We start from the raw sequence: 18028 nt of genomic DNA on the forward strand, positions 1-18028 counted from the left end.
TCACTGTTATTATGGGGGCACTGTGGATATCGCTGTTATTATGGGGCACTGTGGATATCACTGTTATTATGGGACACTGTGGATATCACTGTTATTATGGGGGCACTGTGGATATCGCTGTTATTATGGGGGCACTGTGGATATCACTGTTATTATGGGACACTGTGGATATCACTGTTATTATGGGGGCACTGTGGATATCGCTGTTATTATGGGGCACTGTGGATATCACTGTTATTATGGGGCACTGTGGATATCACTGTTATTATGGGACACTGTGGATATCGCTGTTATTATGGGGCACTGTGGATATCACTGTTATTATGGGGCACTGTGGATATCACTGTTATTATGGGGGCACTGTGGATATCACTGTTATTATGGGGACACTGTGGATATCGCTGTTATTATGGGGGCACTGTGGATATCGCTGTTATTATGGGGACACTGTGGATATCGCTGTTATTATGGGGGCACTGTGGATATCACTGTTATTATGGGGACACTGTGGATATCGCTGTTATTATGGAGACACTGTGGATATCACTGTTATTATGGGGGCACTGTGGATATCACTGTTATTATGGGGACACTGTGGATATCACTGTTATTATGGGGGCACTGTGGATATCACTGTTGTTATGGGGACACTGTGGATATCGCTGTTGTTATGGGGACACTGTGGATATCGCTGTTATTATGGGGGCACTGTGGATATCACTGTTGTTATGGGGACACTGTGGATATCGCTGTTATTATGGGGGCACTGTGGATATCACTGTTGTTATGGGGACACTGTGGATATCGCTGTTGTTATGGGGGCACTGTGGATATCACTGTTGTTATGGGGACACTGTGGATATCGCTGTTGTTATGGGGGCACTGTGGATATCACTGTTGTTATGGGGGCACTGTGGGTATCGCTGTTATTATGGGGCACTGTGGATATCACTGTTATTATGGGGACACTGTGGATATCACTGTTGTTATGGGGGCACTGTGGATATCGCTGTTATTATGGGGCACTGTGGATATCGCTGTTATTATGGAGGCACTGTGGATATCACTGTTGTTATGGGGGCACTGTGGATATCACTGTTATTATGGAGGCACTGTGGATATCACTGTTGTTATGGGGGCACTGTGGATATCGCTGTTATTATGGGGCACTGTGGATATTGCTGTTATTATGGAGACACTGTGGATATCACTGTTATTATGGGGGCACTGTGGGTATCGCTGTTATTATGGGGGCACTGTGGATATCACTGTTGTTATGGGGGCACTGTGGATATCACTGTTATTATGGAGGCACTGTGGATATCACTGTTATTATGGGGCACTGTGGGTATCGCTGTTATTATGGGGGCACTGTGGATATCACTGTTGTTATGGGGGCACTGTGGATATCGCTGTTGTTATGGGGCACTGTGGATATCGCTGTTGTTATGGGGCACTGTGGATATCACTGTTATTATGGAGACACTGTGGATATCACTGTTATTATGGGGGCACTGTGGATATCACTGTTATTATGGGGGCACTGTGGATATCACTGTTATTATGGAGACACTGTGGATATCACTGTTATTATGGGGGCACTGTGGATATCACTGTTATTATGGGGGCACTGTGGATATCACTGTTATTATGGGGGCACTGTGGATATCGCTGTTATTATGGGGGCACTGTGGATATCACTGTTATTATGGGGGCACTGTGGATATCACTGTTATTATGGGGGCACTGTGGATATCACTGTTATTATGGGGCACTGTGGATATCACTGTTATTATGGGGGCACTGTGGATATCACTGTTATTATGGGGACACTGTGGATATCACTGTTATTATGGGGCACTGTGGATATCACTGTTATTATGGGGGCACTGTGGATATCGCTGTTATTATGGGGACACTGTGGATATCACTGTTATTATGGGGGCACTGTGGATATCACTGTTGTTATGGGGCACTGTGGATATCACTGTTATTATGGGGCACTGTGGATATCACTGTTATTATGGGGCACTGTGGATATCACTGTTATTATGGGGGCACTGTGGATATCACTGTTATTATGGGGGCACTGTGCATATCACTGTTATTATGGGGCACTGTGGATATCGCTGTTATTATGGGGGCACTGTGGATATCACTGTTATTATGGGGCACTGTGGATATCACTGTTATTATGGGGGCACTGTGGATATCACTGTTATTATGGGGGCACTGTGGATATCACTGTTATTATGGGGGCACTGTGGATATCACTGTTATTATGGGGCACTGTGGATATCACTGTTATTATGGGGGCACTGTGGATATCGCTGTTATTATGGGGACACTGTGGATATCACTGTTATTATGGGGGCACTGTGGATATCACTGTTGTTATGGGGCACTGTGGATATCACTGTTATTATGGGGCACTGTGGATATCACTGTTATTATGGGGCAGTGTGGATATCACTGTTATTATGGGGACACTGTGGATATCACTGTTATTATGGGGGCACTGTGCATATCACTGTTATTATGGGGCACTGTGGATATCACTGTTATTATGGGGGCACTGTGGATATCGCTGTTATTATGGGGCACTGTGGATATCGCTGTTATTATGGGACACTGTGGATATCACTGTTATTATGGGACACTGTGGATATCACTGTTATTATGGGACACTGTGGATATCGCTGTTATTATGGGGCACTGTGGATATCACTGTTATTATGGAGACACTGTGGGTATCACTGTTATTATGGGGGCACTGTGGATATCACTGTTATTATGGGGGCACTGTGCATATCACTGTTATTATGGGGCACTGTGGATATCACTGTTATTATGGGGGCACTGTGGATATCGCTGTTATTATGGGGCACTGTGGATATCACTGTTATTATGGGACACTGTGGATATCACTGTTATTATGGGACACTGTGGATATCGCTGTTATTATGGGGCACTGTGGATATCACTGTTATTATGGAGACACTGTGGGTATCACTGTTATTATGGGGGCACTGTGGATATCACTGTTATTATGGGGCACTGTGGATATCACTGTTATTATGGGGCACTGTGGATATCACTGTTATTATGGGGCACTGTGGATATCGCTGTTATTATGGGGACACTGTGGATATCACTGTTATTATGGGGACACTGTGGAAATCACTGTTATTATGGGGGCACTGTGGATATCGCTGTTATTATGGGGGCACTGTGGATATCGCTGTTATTATGGGGCACTGTGGATATCACTGTTATTATGGGACACTGTGGATATCACTGTTATTATGGGGGCACTGTGGATATCGCTGTTATTATGGGGGCACTGTGGATATCACTGTTATTATGGGAGCACTGTGGATATCACTGTTATTATGGGGCACTGTGGATATCACTGTTATTATGGGACACTGTGGATATCGCTGTTATTATGGGGCACTGTGGATATCACTGTTATTATGGGGCACTGTGGATATCACTGTTATTATGGGGGCACTGTGGATATCACTGTTATTATGGGGACACTGTGGATATCGCTGTTATTATGGGGGCACTGTGGATATCGCTGTTATTATGGGGACACTGTGGATATCGCTGTTATTATGGGGGCACTGTGGATATCACTGTTATTATGGGGACACTGTGGATATCGCTGTTATTATGGAGACACTGTGGATATCACTGTTATTATGGGGGCACTGTGGATATCACTGTTATTATGGGGGCACTGTGGATATCACTGTTATTATGGGGACACTGTGGATATCACTGTTATTATGGGGGCACTGTGGATATCACTGTTGTTATGGGGACACTGTGGATATCGCTGTTGTTATGGGGACACTGTGGATATCGCTGTTATTATGGGGGCACTGTGGATATCACTGTTGTTATGGGGACACTGTGGATATCGCTGTTATTATGGGGGCACTGTGGATATCACTGTTGTTATGGGGACACTGTGGATATCGCTGTTGTTATGGGGGCACTGTGGATATCACTGTTGTTATGGGGACACTGTGGATATCGCTGTTGTTATGGGGGCACTGTGGATATCACTGTTGTTATGGGGGCACTGTGGGTATCGCTGTTATTATGGGGGCACTGTGGATATCACTGTTATGGGACACTGTGGATATCACTGTTATTATGGGGACACTGTGGATATCACTGTTGTTATGGGGGCACTGTGGATATCGCTGTTATTATGGGGCACTGTGGATATCGCTGTTATTATGGAGGCACTGTGGATATCACTGTTGTTATGGGGGCACTGTGGATATCACTGTTATTATGGAGGCACTGTGGATATCACTGTTGTTATGGGGGCACTGTGGATATCGCTGTTATTATGGGGCACTGTGGATATTGCTGTTATTATGGAGACACTGTGGATATCACTGTTATTATGGGGGCACTGTGGATATCACTGTTATTATGGAGGCACTGTGGATATCACTGTTATTATGGGGCACTGTGGGTATCGCTGTTATTATGGGGGCACTGTGGATATCACTGTTGTTATGGGGCACTGTGGATATCGCTGTTGTTATGGGGCACTGTGGATATCGCTGTTGTTATGGGGCACTGTGCCTCTCACATACATCTATACTATATGAGCAGTGATGTGACCCCGGTGGTGGTGGAGGGGGGCACTGCGGCACAGTGGAGGTCGGGGAGCGGTGCATTGTGGGTCAGTGTCAGTCTTTCCTGCGGTGTGTGCTGTGTGTGGCGGTGACCATGTACTGGATGACTGCTATGCACACACGCTCCACTAGGTGGCACACTAACCTCAATGTTTGTGCAGATTTCTTGTGTTCGCACATTGCTCCAGACGGCGGCGATGATTTATATTCTTAGCCGGTGAAATGTCTCATAATAACAGAGTTACATGTCTATGGCGGTATCATGCTCCTAATATCCATACAGACAGGTCACGGGTAGCCTTAGCGGTATAGTGAGAGCACAGTAGATGGCGCTATGACAGGCGGACAGCACCGGGCCCCATCCAGCACAGTGACAGCCCGGACTAGTCCTGCTGAGTGTGAGGTGACGCCATGTCTGACGTCTTTACTGTTCTTGTGCCGACATAACCTGTGTGCGCAGTATGGCCCTGTTATGTACTCAATGGCGTCGGGGGAGCACAGGGGAGGTTTATAGGGTGTACATTTGTTTTTTGTTTTTTTTTACATTTGAAGGCCGCTCTCTCTCCTGTAGGGGGCAGGCTCCTCTCTCTCCTGTAGGGGGCAGGCTCCTCTCTCTCCTGTAGGGGGCAGGCTCCTCTCTCTCCTGTAGGGGGCAGGCCGCTCTCCATCCTGTAGGGGGCGGGCTGCTCTCTCTCCTGTAGGGGGCAGGCCGCTCTCCATCCTGTAGGGGGCGGGCTGCTCTCTCTCCTGTAGGGGGCGGGCTGCTCTCTCTCCTGTAGGGGGCAGGCTGCTCTCTCTCCTGTAGGGGGCGGGCTGCTCTCTCTCCTGTAGGGGGCAGGCTCCTCTCTCTCCTGTAGGGGGCAGGCTCCTCTCTCTCCTGTAGGGGGCAGGCTGCTCTCTCTCCTGTAGGGGGCGGGCTCCTCTCTCTCCTGTAGGGGGCAGGCTCCTCTCTCTCCTGTAGGGGGCAGGCTGCTCTCTCTCCTGTAGGGGGCGGGCTCCTCTCTCTCCTGTAGGGGGCAGGCTGCTCTCTCTCCTGTAGGGGGCGGGCCGCTCTCTCTCCTGTAGGGGGCAGGCTGCTCTCTCTCCTGTAGGGGGCGGGCTGCTCTCTCTCCTGTAGGGGGCGGGCTGCTCTCTCTCCTGTAGGGGGCGGGCTCCTCTCTCTCCTGTAGGGGGCGGGCTGCTCTCTCTCCTGTAGGGGGCGGGCTGCTCTCTCTCCTGTAGGGGGCGGGCTGCTCTCTCTCCTGTAGGGGGCAGGCTGCTCTCTCTCCTGTAGGGGGCAGGCTGCTCTCTCTCCTGTAGGGGGCGGGCTGCTCTCTCTCCTGTAGGGGGCGGGCTGCTCTCTCTCCTGTAGGGGGCAGGCTGCTCTCTCTCCTGTAGGGGGCGGGCTGCTCTCTCTCCTGTAGGGGGCAGGCTGCTCTCTCTCCTGTAGGGGGCAGGCTGCTCTCTCTCCTGTAGGGGGCGGGCTGCTCTCTCTCCTGTAGGGGGCGGGCTGCTCTCTCTCCTGTAGGGGGCGGGCTGCTCTCTCTCCTGTAGGGGGCAGGCTACTCTCTCTCCTGTAGGGGGCAGGCCGCTCTCCATCCTGTAGGGGGCAGGCTGCTCTCTCTCCTGTAGGGGGCAGGCCGCTCTCCATCCTGTAGGGGGCGGGCTGCTCTCTCTCCTGTAGGGGGCAGGCTGCTCTCTCTCCTGTAGGGGGCGGGCTGCTCTCTCTCCTGTAGGGGGCGGGCTGCTCTCCGTCCTGTAGGGGGCAGGCCGCTCTCCATCCTGTAGGGGGCAGGCTGCTCTCTCTCCTGTAGGGGGCAGGCTGCTCTCTCTCCTGTAGGGGGCGGGCTGCTCTCTCTCCTGTAGGGGGCAGGCTCCTCTCTCTCCTGTAGGGGGCAGGCCGCTCTCCATCCTGTAGGGGGCAGGCTGCTCTCTCTCCTGTAGGGGGCAGGCCGCTCTCCATCCTGTAGGGGGCGGGCTGCTCTCTCTCCTGTAGGGGGCAGGCTGCTCTCTCTCCTGTAGGGGGCGGGCTGCTCTCCCTCCTGTAGGGGGCGGGCGGCTCTCCCTCCTGTAGGGGGCGGGCCACTCTCCATCCTGTAGGGGGCGGGCCGCTCTCCATCCTGTAGGGGGCGGGCCGCTCCCCATCCTGTAGGGGGCGGGCTGCTCTCTCTCCTGTAGGGGGCGGGCCGCTCTCCATCCTGTAGGGGGCGGGCTGCTCTCTCTCCTGTAGGGGGCGGGCCGCTCTCCATCCTGTAGGGGGCAGGCTGCTCTCCCTCCTGTAGGGGGCGGGCCGCTCTCCATCCTGTAGGGGGCGGGCCGCTCTCCATCCTGTAGGGGGCGGGCTGCTCTCTCTCCTGTAGGGGGCGGGCCGCTCTCCATCCTGTAGGGGGCGGGCTGCTCTCTCTCCTGTAGGGGGCAGGCTGCTCTCTCTCCTGTAGGGGGCGGGCTGCTCTCTCTCCTGTAGGGGGCAGGCTGCTCTCCATCCTGTAGGGGGCGGGCCGCTCTCCATCCTGTAGGGGGCAGGCTGCTCTCTCTCCTGTAGGAGGCAGGCCGCTCTCCATCCTGTAGGGGGCAGGCTGCTCTCTCTCCTGTAGGGGGCAGGCCGCTCTCCATCCTGTAGGGGGCGGGCTGCTCTCTCTCCTGTAGGGGGCAGGCTGCTCTCTCTCCTGTAGGGGGCGGGCTGCTCTCTCTCCTGTAGGGGGCGGGCTGCTCTCCGTCCTGTAGGGGGCGGGCCGCTCTCCATCCTGTAGGGGGCGGGCTGCTCTCTCTCCTGTAGGGGGCAGGCTGCTCTCTCTCCTGTAGGGGGCGGGCTGCTCTCTCTCCTGTAGGGGGCAGGCTGCTCTCTCTCCTGTAGGGGGCGGGCTGCTCTCTCTCCTGTAGGGGGCGGGCTGCTCTCTCTCCTGTAGGGGGCGGGCTGCTCTCTCTCCTGTAGGGGGCGGGCCGCTCTCCATCCTGTAGGGGGCGGGCCGCTCTCCATCCTGTAGGGGGCGGGCCGCTCTCTCTCCTGTAGGGGGCGGGCTGCTCTCTGTCCTGTAGGGGGCGGGCTGCTCTCTCTCCTGTAGGGGGCGGGCTGCTCTCTCTCCTGTAGGGAGCGGGCCGCTCTCTGTCCTGTAGGGGGCGGGCCGCTCTCTCTCCTGTAGGGGGCGGGCTGCTCTCTCTCCTGTAGGGGGCGGGCTGCTCTCTCTCCTGTAGGGGGCGGGCTGCTCTCTCTCCTGTAGGGGGCGGGCTGCTCTCTCTCCTGTAGGGGGCGGGCTGCTCTCTCTCCTGTAGGGGGCGGGCTGCTCTCTCTCCTGTAGGGGGCGGGCTGCTCTCTCTCCTGTAGGGGGCGGCTGCTCTCTCTCCTGTAGGGGGCGGGCCGCTCTCCGTCCTGTAGGGGGCGGGCCGCTCTCTCTCCTGTAGGGTGCGGGCCGCTCTCCGTCCTGTAGGGTGCAGGCCGCTCTCCGTCCTATAGGGTGCAGGCCGCTCTCCGTCCTGTAGGGGGCAGGCCGCTCTCCCTCCTGTAGGGTGCGGGCTGCTCTCTCTCCTGTAGGGTGCGGGCCACTTTCCGTCCTGTAGGGGGCAGGCTCCTCTCTCTCCTGTAGGGTGCGGGCCGCTCTCTCTCCTGTAGGGGGCGGGCTCCTCTCTCTCCTGTAGGGGGCGGGCCGCTCTCTCTCCTGTAGGGGGCGGGCCGCTCTCTCTCCTGTAGGGGGCGGGCTCCTCTCTCTCCTGTAGGGGGCGGGCCGCTCTCTCTCCTGTAGGGGGCGGGCTCCTCTCTCTCCTGTAGGGGGCGGGCCGCTCTCTCTCCTGTAGGGTGCGGGCCGCTCTCCGTCCTGTAGGGTGCGGGACGCTCTCCGTCCTGTAGGGGGCGGGCCGCTCTCTCTCCTGTAGGGTGCGGGCCGCTCTCCGTCCTGTAGGGTGCGGGACGCTCTCCGTCCTGTAGGGGGCAGACTGCTGTAGGTCTATAGACTGCAAAACGTCAAGATTGCGGTGAAAGCGGCACAATTATGTCCCTTTTACTGCTCCCTGTGCTGGGACACTTTTTGTGCGGGCGAGTAGAAGACTTGATTGCTCAGGTCAGACGAGTATTTATCTTTTACTGGGGGGGGGGGGCACATTATTAATTTTTGAGTCGACACTAGAATGGTATGAACAGTTTTTATTAGGGGCTCTAAGTGGGCATAAAAGCTTTCTAAAAGGGGTCCTTATTAGTCCATATTTGTCTGGCACACACAGGGGAACATTATTTCTGGGTTAGAGAGCACAACACTTGCCTTTCTCCGAGCGCTGGCATCTTACACAACGCCGCAGGTAGTACAGTACAGGCCTGACGATGATACTGTTAGGGGCTCCCTCCCTCAATGTAAAGACTTCTATCTATTCAAGATCTCCCACTGTCTCCATTAATTTCCCCCAATAATAAGACCTGTCCCTTTCCATGCTTTTGTCATCCATATATTCTAGTTGACACCCCCCAAAATATTTCAGACTTTGGTTACATTATTTTTACAATTTTATTAGAACAATGAGAATAGAAGTGAATGTAACGAGGGTCTGTAACATTTGTAAATGCAACTGGTACCACAATCCATCATGATCAGACCCGAGCTGAGAAAACCAATAAGCTCCCAGCTGGTCGCACCCACGTATCCTCGACATCTGAACCTTCCATAACACTTATTGAACATTTCATGTTCAATCATTAGGTGGCATCTCATCACCCTGGCATCAGGGTTAAAGGGTGCCGATAGTGGTCTGTATTGATACTGGCAACCAGTCCTTCCACTAAATGGTAATGATTCTAATGAATCTACATTGGAGCGTGGAGTTCTACTGGTGTCACCCATCCACATAAACCCCATGTTACACACCATACTGGAATTTCCTTTCAATGGATGGTCTTCTCTTGGGTGAGCACTCTCAGTGGATGATCTTCTCATGGTTATGCACTCTTAGTTGAGAATCTTTTTTTGGTTGAATAATCTCAGTTGAGGATCTTCTCTTGGTTGAGCACTCCACTCTCAGTTGAGGATCTTCTCTTGGTTGAGAACTCTCAGTTGAGAATTTTTTTTGGGTTGAGCACTCTCAGTTGAGGATTTTTTCTTGGTTGAGAACTCTCAGTTGAGAATCTTTTTTTGGTTGAGTAGTCTCAGTTGAGGATCTTCTCTTGGTTGAGTACTCCACTCTCAGTTGAGGATCTTCTCTTGGTTGAGCAGTCCACTCTCAGTTGAGGATCTTGTCTTGGTTGAGAACTCTCATTTGAGATTTTTGGGGGGTTGAGCACTCTCAGTTGAGGATCTTCTCTTGGTTGAGAACTCTGTTGAGAATCCTTTTTTGGTTGAGTAGTCTCAGTTGAGGATCTTCTCTTGGTTGTGCACTCCACTCTTAGTTGAGGATCTTCTCTTGGTTGAGCACTCTCAGTTGATAATCCTTTTTTGGTTGAGTAGTCTCAGTTGAGGATCTTCTCTTAGTTGAACACGCTCAGTGGCGGATCTCCTTTTGGTTGAGCACTCTCAGTAGAACATATTCATTTGGCTGAACACTCTCGATGCAGGATCTTCTTACTTGAGCATTCTCATTAATGATTCTGACCAAAATCTGTCCTTGGCCAGTGCATGAGTCCTTTAAGTAATCCAATGCTCAGGTGTGCGGAGTAACAGAAGCATAGAGGTAAGGTGCTCATTTCCAAGCTCAATAACATTTGGAAGTCTGGAGAATGGTCATAAATAGAATATAATTGCTCCCAAACAGTATCTATCATTTAGCCTTTATCCTTGGTCCGGGGGCACCAGATGACATTTCAAAGTCAATATTATGAGTATGTACAAAATTCCTATAAAATGATAGTTTTTCAAAAGTTCATGGAGGCTTCATACTTTGGAGGGGGATTGTTAAGATGTGAAGCCCAACCCGCCCCACTATGGTACATGGGATTGATGGTCGAGAAGGGAGATTCTGGTGTCCTTGGATTATTTAATCTGGATGGATGTAGAGTAGTATCTTCTGTGGAAAAAGATGTAGCCTTGAATAACCAAGGGCATGAATTTGCCTGGTAATGTGGTATGGATGACGAAGAGTCTGTACCTTTATATGAGAACACCTCAGCGTGATGTTGGTTTATGGTTGGTTCAATCTGCAAGCTTTTGACATGTTGTACTTTTGTGTATTGCTTGTTACGATATTGAATATTACTATAGACTTGGTGCGGGTTGGGTAAGGCTTCATGTATGGCATGGTGCCTCAGAGGTGTGACATTACAAAATGAAGGATTTCTTGGAGAAAGGTCTTCAGAAGCCCAGTGACTGTTCAGAGTAGGGTTTCTTGGTGGTAGATCCTCATGCGATAGCAGGATATGAGCCCTGGAGCGTGGTGGAGTGTCATCTTGTAGATCGGTATCGTGAGGAGGCTCATATGCGAGGTTCATGGAGGGTGAAGTTCTTCTGTAGGGCACTTGGGATCCGTCACTTCTAGTCAACACTTGATGTCTTGTACTTCGTAAATTGAAGTTTCTACTATGGAAATATAACATAGGTTAGCCAAGGCACCCACATAGTAACAGTACAGAAGCATTATACAAAGCCTGGAGCTTCAACATCTAATATGCAGAGCCCAGCAGTCAAGATGAGTTTGTCATTGGCTGCTGCACTCTGCAAAGCCAGCGCCTGAAATAAGAAAGCTGAGCAAGTAATGAATGAAGTCAGTATCGACTCGTGTGTACTGCAAAAGATGCAATATTATCTTCATTAGCTAATTTTATCTTTTTGCAGTTTTCTAACCATAACTAGTTTTAGGGCAAGTACTAAGGTTAGAGCAAGAGATAGTGTTAGGGGAAGTGCTAGGCTTAGAGCGAGTGCTAGGCTTAGAGCGAGTGCTAGGGTCACGTCGAGTTCTAGGGTCACGGCGATTGCCAGGGTTAGGATGAGTGCTAGGGTCAAGGCGAGTGCCAGGGATAGGAGGAGTGCTAGGGTCAGGGCGAGTGCTAGGGTTACAATGAGTGCTAGGGTTACATAGAGTACTGGGGTTATGCAGAGTGATAGGGTTAGGGCGATGTCACAATAATGTAAAGATGTCATATTGTGAGTTTAGTTCCAGAAGGTTCCATGGCAGACACACGCTGTTGGCCAATCCCGACCCCCCTTCTCACTCTGCCTGCTGCTTGTGTGTGTGAATCCAAAACCCCTCATTTCACTCCAGCCACAAGAGTTTATATGGTTCTATGCTGCGGGCAGACCAGTCTCCCGAAACTACTCATTCCCCCTCCCACCTGGTACTGATTGAAACTAGTGTGGAAACCATGAGCGTCTATTGTTCTGTTAATATGGGCACCGATCCAGGCTAGAGATATAAGAATGATATATTCCGGATGTCCCTCAATAGATCTATATCTCACTGAAACCGCTAGCAGCTAAACGCAACGAGTGCAAAGCGTGAATTTCTCCATAAATGGTTTAGGTAATTACTCCGTGTTTACACTTAAAAGAATCCTCATGATGTGGGGCACATTCTGATCATCGTGTTTTTCGTATACGAGATTCATACAGCGAGCTAGGCATAAAAATGGTTTTCATAATGCTAAGTAAAGGGGAGGTTTCAGCCTCTAAGTAAGGTAACCACAGGGGGAGTGCCTTTGGTTTTAGGCTAGGAAATAAGTAGTGGAGCAGGCAGTGTTCACGTGTCTTTCGTCCGGGGTCTAGCTGCTGTACAGGTGTGTGATATGCATCTATATGTAGCCCCTCCTCCTCAGCACACGACCAGCCATGATGATGCAATGACATAATGACCTGTAAGTGTTCTTTTCAATTTCAATCCCATTTTATTTGTAATTGTATTGTAAATATGATTTGTCTCCTAATATCTTTTTATACCTCTGTAAGCACTGCCTACCTTTTTTGGAGTAAAATATAAAAGTACTAGCTTGTCTCTCCTTGTTCTATAACGTACTGTCACGTCCTCTGAAGTGAATTACGCTACTGATTTGGGTTGGCTCCTGATCCGTTAATACTTGAAAAATCGGAGCAGAATTTGTCCTGTGCAATTGGGAGGCTTTGTGGCGATCGCAGGCGTTGATAATTATTGTTCCCGCCTGAGTGGGAGTAGTTATATCGCCCTCGCTGCAGCGTGCTCAATAGCCAGTACATAGCAAGCAGCCTTTCTGGCAACTAACTACCCTAGGTGCAGTACCCTGACTGACCTGAGGGTAAGGGGGGGCCAGAAAGCTGCAAGTTCCAAACCGGAACGTGGGATATAGATAAATGACAAATTGGTGTGAGTGGTGGGGATGATAAAGCTATCTTCCCCATGAACCCTGACAGGTGAGTGCTAGGGTCACTGTGAGTGCCAGGGTTAGGATGAGTGCTAGGGTCAGGACGAGTGCCAGGGTTAGGATGAGTGCTAGGGTCAGGATGAGTGCCAGGGTTAGGATGAGTGCTAGGGTCAGGACGAGTGCCAGGGTTAGGATGAGTGCTAGGGTCAGGACGAGTGCCAGGGTTAGGGCGAGTGCTAGGGTTACATAGAGTGCGTTATGGCGAGTGATAGTGCTAGGGCGAGTGCTAGGGTCACTGTGAGTGCCAGGGTTAGGATGAGTGCTAGGGTCAGGGCGAGTGCTAGGGTTACAGCAAGTGCTAGGTTTAGGACAAGTTCTAGCAAGTGCTAGGTTTAAGCAGAGTGTCACGCTTAGGGCAAGTGCTAAGGTTAGTGCAAGAGATAGGGTAAGTGTGAATCTCTAAGGTTAGAGTTAGAGTAATAAAATAGTTACACAAAAAAAGTTTAAAAAAAATAACAAGTAATAAACATAACAAATACAATGCATAACCGTTTTTGTGTGAGATTTACAGCAAAAAGCAAAAAAATAAGCAAATTCAAGAGCAAAATGCAGCAGTACCGTCTACGCATGGAGATATCTGCAAACATTGAATATGTGAAATATAAACTGTTTTACTGCCATATAACTTAAATTCTCAACATTGTATTTAATTACCCCACCAAGAATTATAAGGATGGAGACTGATCTGCAAATGATAAAAAAGGAAACTACATTATCAAAACATTTGGATTTTTTCAGTCTGACGTCTGAGTTACGTGCACTTCCAGCCTCGGCTGCTATCACTGAGGTTATTAATGGTCGTCTGAGGAAGGTTCTGCCGCTGAATATACAAATCATCAAGATCCGCTGCTGGCAGCTTCTGTGTAATCACCGATCAATGACGTCCCCGATGTGCTCCCATCGAACACATCTGGGACGTCACTAGTTGGAAAATTGAGATGTTCTGAAAATGCTCTGTTCATTTTTCCACCATTTGCAGATCAGAAATGTCTCCATCCAGTGATTTTCACGACTTTTACTTCTTGGTGTGGTAATTCCAAAGTACAGAAAGTCCATCCCCCACCCACAAGGTAGTAAAAATCTAATCGGCCATTTCCTCGTAAAAATAATACTATACACATGTCTTGCACCCTGACACAAACGTATTATTATATCTAAAAAAAAGGAACAACAATAACTCTCCCATTTTCACCTCGAGGAACATCAACATCAACACTTCAATAATAAAAAAAAAGACAAAAAGTCATAAACCGTGAGTAGCATCACAAGACCTTACCGGGAAACCTTCCTTATCCAACAGATATGACAAATGAGGACAAAAGAACCGAAAGCAAAAAATCCTCCCACCAATAATGTCCCCAGGACGGCATACCGGAACGTGTTCACATCTGGGGAAAGAATAGATAATGAGTATGATCAATTATATAGCAAAATATATCAACAGCTTCATATTTATATCTGTAAAGTTAAGGGTGCTTCTCAGTAAATTAGAATATCATCAAAAAGTTCATTTACTTCAGTTCTAAAATACAAAAAGTGAAACTCATATATTCTATAAAGTGATAGTGATCTGTTTCACGTGTCTATTTCTGTTAATGTTGATGATTACAGCCAATGAAAATCCAAAAGTCATTTAATCCGAAATATTGGCCTACTGAAATCAATTACTGCATCAATGCGGCGTGGCATGGAGGCGATCAGCCTGTGGCACTCCTGAGGTGTTATGGAAGCCCAGGTTGCTTTGACAGCAGCCTTCAGCTCGTCTGTATTGTTGGGTCTGGTGTCTCATCTTCCTCTTGACAATATCCCATAGAGAATGGGGTTAAGGTCAGGCACGTTTGCTGCCAGTCAGGCACAGTGATACTGTTGTTTGTAAACCAGGTATTGGTACTTTTGGCAGTGTGGACAGGGGCCAAGTCCTGCTGGAGACTGACATTTCCAGCTCCAAAAAGCTTGTCAGCTGAGGGAAGCATGAAGTGCTCTAACATTTCCTGGTAGACGGCTGCACTGACTTTGGTCTTGATAAAACACAGTGGACCTACACCAGCAGATGACACCAAAGCGTCACTGATTGTGGAGACTTCACACTAGACCTCCAGCAGCTTGGATTGTGGCCTCTCCACTCTTCCTCCAGACCAGGGGTCCCCAACTCCAGGCCTCAAGGGCCGCCAACAGTGCAGGTTTTCAGGATTTCTTTAGTATTGCATCGGTGGTAATGTGATCATCTGCACAGGTGATGATTCCAACCCCTGTGCAATACTAAGGAAATCCTGAAAACCTGCACTGTTGGCGGCCCTCGAGGCCTGGAGGTGGGGACCACTGCTCCAGACTCTGGGTCCTTGATTTCCAAACAAAATGCAAAATTTACTTTAATCTGAAAACACCTTGGGCCACCGAGAACAGTCCAGTTCTTCTTCTTCTCCTTGGCCCAGGTTAGACCCTTCTGGCGTTGTCTATTGGTCATGAGTGGCCTGACACAAGGAATGTGACACTTGTAGGCCATGTCCTGGATACGTCTGTGTGTGGTGAAGCAATGACTCCAGCAGCAGTCCACTCCTTGTGATTCTCACCCAAATTTTTGAATGGCTTTTTCTTAAGAATCCTTTCAAGGCAGCGGTTATCCCGGTTGCTTGTGCACCTTTTTCTACCACACTCTTTCCTTCCACACAACTTTCCATTAATATGCTTGGATACAGCACTGTGTGAACAGCCGGCTTCTTTAGGACATGACCTTTTGTGGCTTACCCTCCTAGTGGAGTGTGTCAGTGACTGCCTTCTGGACATCTGTCAGGTCAGCAGTCTTCCCCATGATTGTGGAGCTACTGAAACAGACTAAGAGACCTTTATACATGCTTAGGAAGCCAGTGCAGGTGTTTATTGTAATTATTCTAATTTACTGAGATTGTCATGTCGGACGCTATTCACACTAGGGCGTCTGTTATGGACCTGGTGGTTAAGAGCACCTGGAACGACCAGATGGTTAAACTCACACAGGACAAGCTTTGGGAAGTGGGAGCTCTGCTGACCGCAACCCCTAATCCTGTCACACAACTAGAAATAGCCGTGGAGCGTTCCTGACACTCCCTAGATGCCTCTTCACAGCCAAAGAGCTAACTAGCCCTAGAGATAGAAAATAAAGCCTACCTTGCCTCAGAGAAATTCCCCAAAGGAAAAGGCAGCCCCCCACATATATTGACTGTGAGTTAAGATGAAAGTCACAAACACAGAGATTAAACAGGTTTCAGCAAAGGGAGGCCATACTTACTAAACAGACTGAGGATAGAAAAGGTATCTTTGCGGTCAGCACAAAAAACTACAAAAAACCACGCAGAGTGTGCAAAAAGACCTCAGCACCGACTCACGGTGCGGAGGTGCCACTCTGCATCCCAGAGCTTCCAGCTAGCAAGAAAAAATCATGATAGCCAACTGGATAAGGAAACAATGAACAAATAATTAGCCAGCAGGGACTTAGCTTCTGCTGGAGTAGACAAGTCACCAGAAAGATCCAAGAGCGAACTGAACCAGTACAAGAACATTGACAGCTGGCATGGAGTAACGATCTGAGTGGAGTTAAATAGAACAGCCAGCCAAAGAATAAACTACGTAACCTGTGGAAGGAACCTCAGAAGCAGCAGCTCCACTCACAGCCACCAGAGGGAGTCCATGGACAGAACTCGCCGAAGTACCATTCATGACCACAAGAGGGAGTTCGAAAACAGAATTCACAACAGGCGTCCGACAGACAGCGGTAATTCCATTTACGTCGACTATACGCTCAGGGGCGCTGGCTAGACTTTATCCAGGTTTCTCGGGGTTAATTTAGTTGGTAATCGGGTTGGAGGTTGGGTTACGCCCATGGCCTTTAAATAGTCTTGCTGGACTTTGGGCGTCGCCGATTATAGCTTGTGCCTAGTGATTCCGGTCTGGAGTGGTGGTCTTGGAAAAGTAATATCGTATCTCGTGATGTATGATCCGTTGTTATATTTCTCCTTCCTATATTTGTATTTGTTTTGCCCTGTGCACATTATAGTGTTTTCCTGTGCGTCTGCGGCGTGGTAAGTTTTTAGTTTTCTCTGTCTGTACTTTCTGTGGGGGATTGGTGTGTGGTCTCTTCACTGGGTGGCGGGTGGTGGTTTCAGCATAGGGCTGAAACAGGAGTCAGGGTCAGGCCTGGCGGCCCAGACAAGCACACCATCAGTGTAAATTCTGGGAGAGGGACAGACAGGGTTTCCCCTAGTCTGAGGGATAACGCAGGGGCCCGGGTAATCAGCTTTAGTCTACCCAATACCCCCGTGACATTATAATCGGCCTAAATAAATTTTGGATGCCATGGATCGCATGACTTCCATAACCCGCCAGTTGGAGGCGCTGTCCTAACAGGTCACTGAGTTGAAGGGGGCAGTTCAGCAACAAGGTCTTGTAGTATCTAATGTGCAAGCTGAAACTGCAAGTAAAGTCGCAGAGCCAAAAATCCCTTTACCTGAGAGGTTTGCTGGGGAACGCAGTAAATTTGTTGTTTTTCGTGAAGCTTGCAAATTGTATTTTCATATGCGCCCGGTTTCCTCAGGTAATAAGGCTCAGCGTGTGGGCCTGGTATTGTCATTACTGAACGGAGACCCCCAAGCATGGGCGTTTTCATTACCATCTGATTCAGCTGCATTTAACTCAGTGGAGATTTTTTTTTCTGCTCTTGGACTCATTTATGATGATCCTGACAGACTGGCTCTAGCATAGTCTAAAATACGCGCTCTCCGCCAGGGGGAGCGAATGGCGGAGGATTACTGTTCTGAATTTTGCCGCTGGGCGGTGGACACACAGTGGAATGACCCTGCGCTGCGGAGTCAATTTGTACATGGGGTTTCGAGAAGGGTTAAACAAGCCCTCCTTATGTATGAGACTCCTGCTTCTCTAGAGCCTGCTATGAGTCTTGTTGTCCGCATTGATCGCCGTTTGCGTCAGGGGGCGCAAGAGACGGGTTGCTCTGAATTGCCACATCGACCCTATGACTGTACTATTAGGTTTAAACCAAGGGCCAAGTTGCCGAAAGCTAGGATGTTTAACATCTCTGGTCCTGAGAGGCAAGCCC

At 49.5% G+C, this 18028-nt stretch overlaps 1 protein-coding gene across 3 annotated transcripts in view; it reads right to left on the reverse strand.

Moving 5' to 3' along the window:
* Positions 1-9119: 9119 nt before the first annotated feature.
* LOC138677314 (calpain-5-like) overlaps positions 9120-18028 on the reverse strand; it is a 32300-nt gene continuing 23391 nt past the window's right edge. For 2 of the 3 annotated variants that reach the window (XM_069767355.1, XM_069767356.1), the window contains exons 15-16: positions 14219-14330; positions 9120-11131 (exon numbers count right to left, since the gene is read on the reverse strand). The gene's annotated coding sequence lies outside the window, so the exon portion shown is untranslated. The remainder of the gene's footprint in view (positions 11132-14218; positions 14331-18028) is intronic. The other variant, XM_069767357.1, reaches the window with a different exon arrangement.

This window comes from Ranitomeya imitator, chromosome 4 (genome assembly GCF_032444005.1).
Source record: "Ranitomeya imitator isolate aRanImi1 chromosome 4, aRanImi1.pri, whole genome shotgun sequence".
Taxonomy (NCBI): Eukaryota; Metazoa; Chordata; class Amphibia; order Anura; family Dendrobatidae; genus Ranitomeya; species Ranitomeya imitator.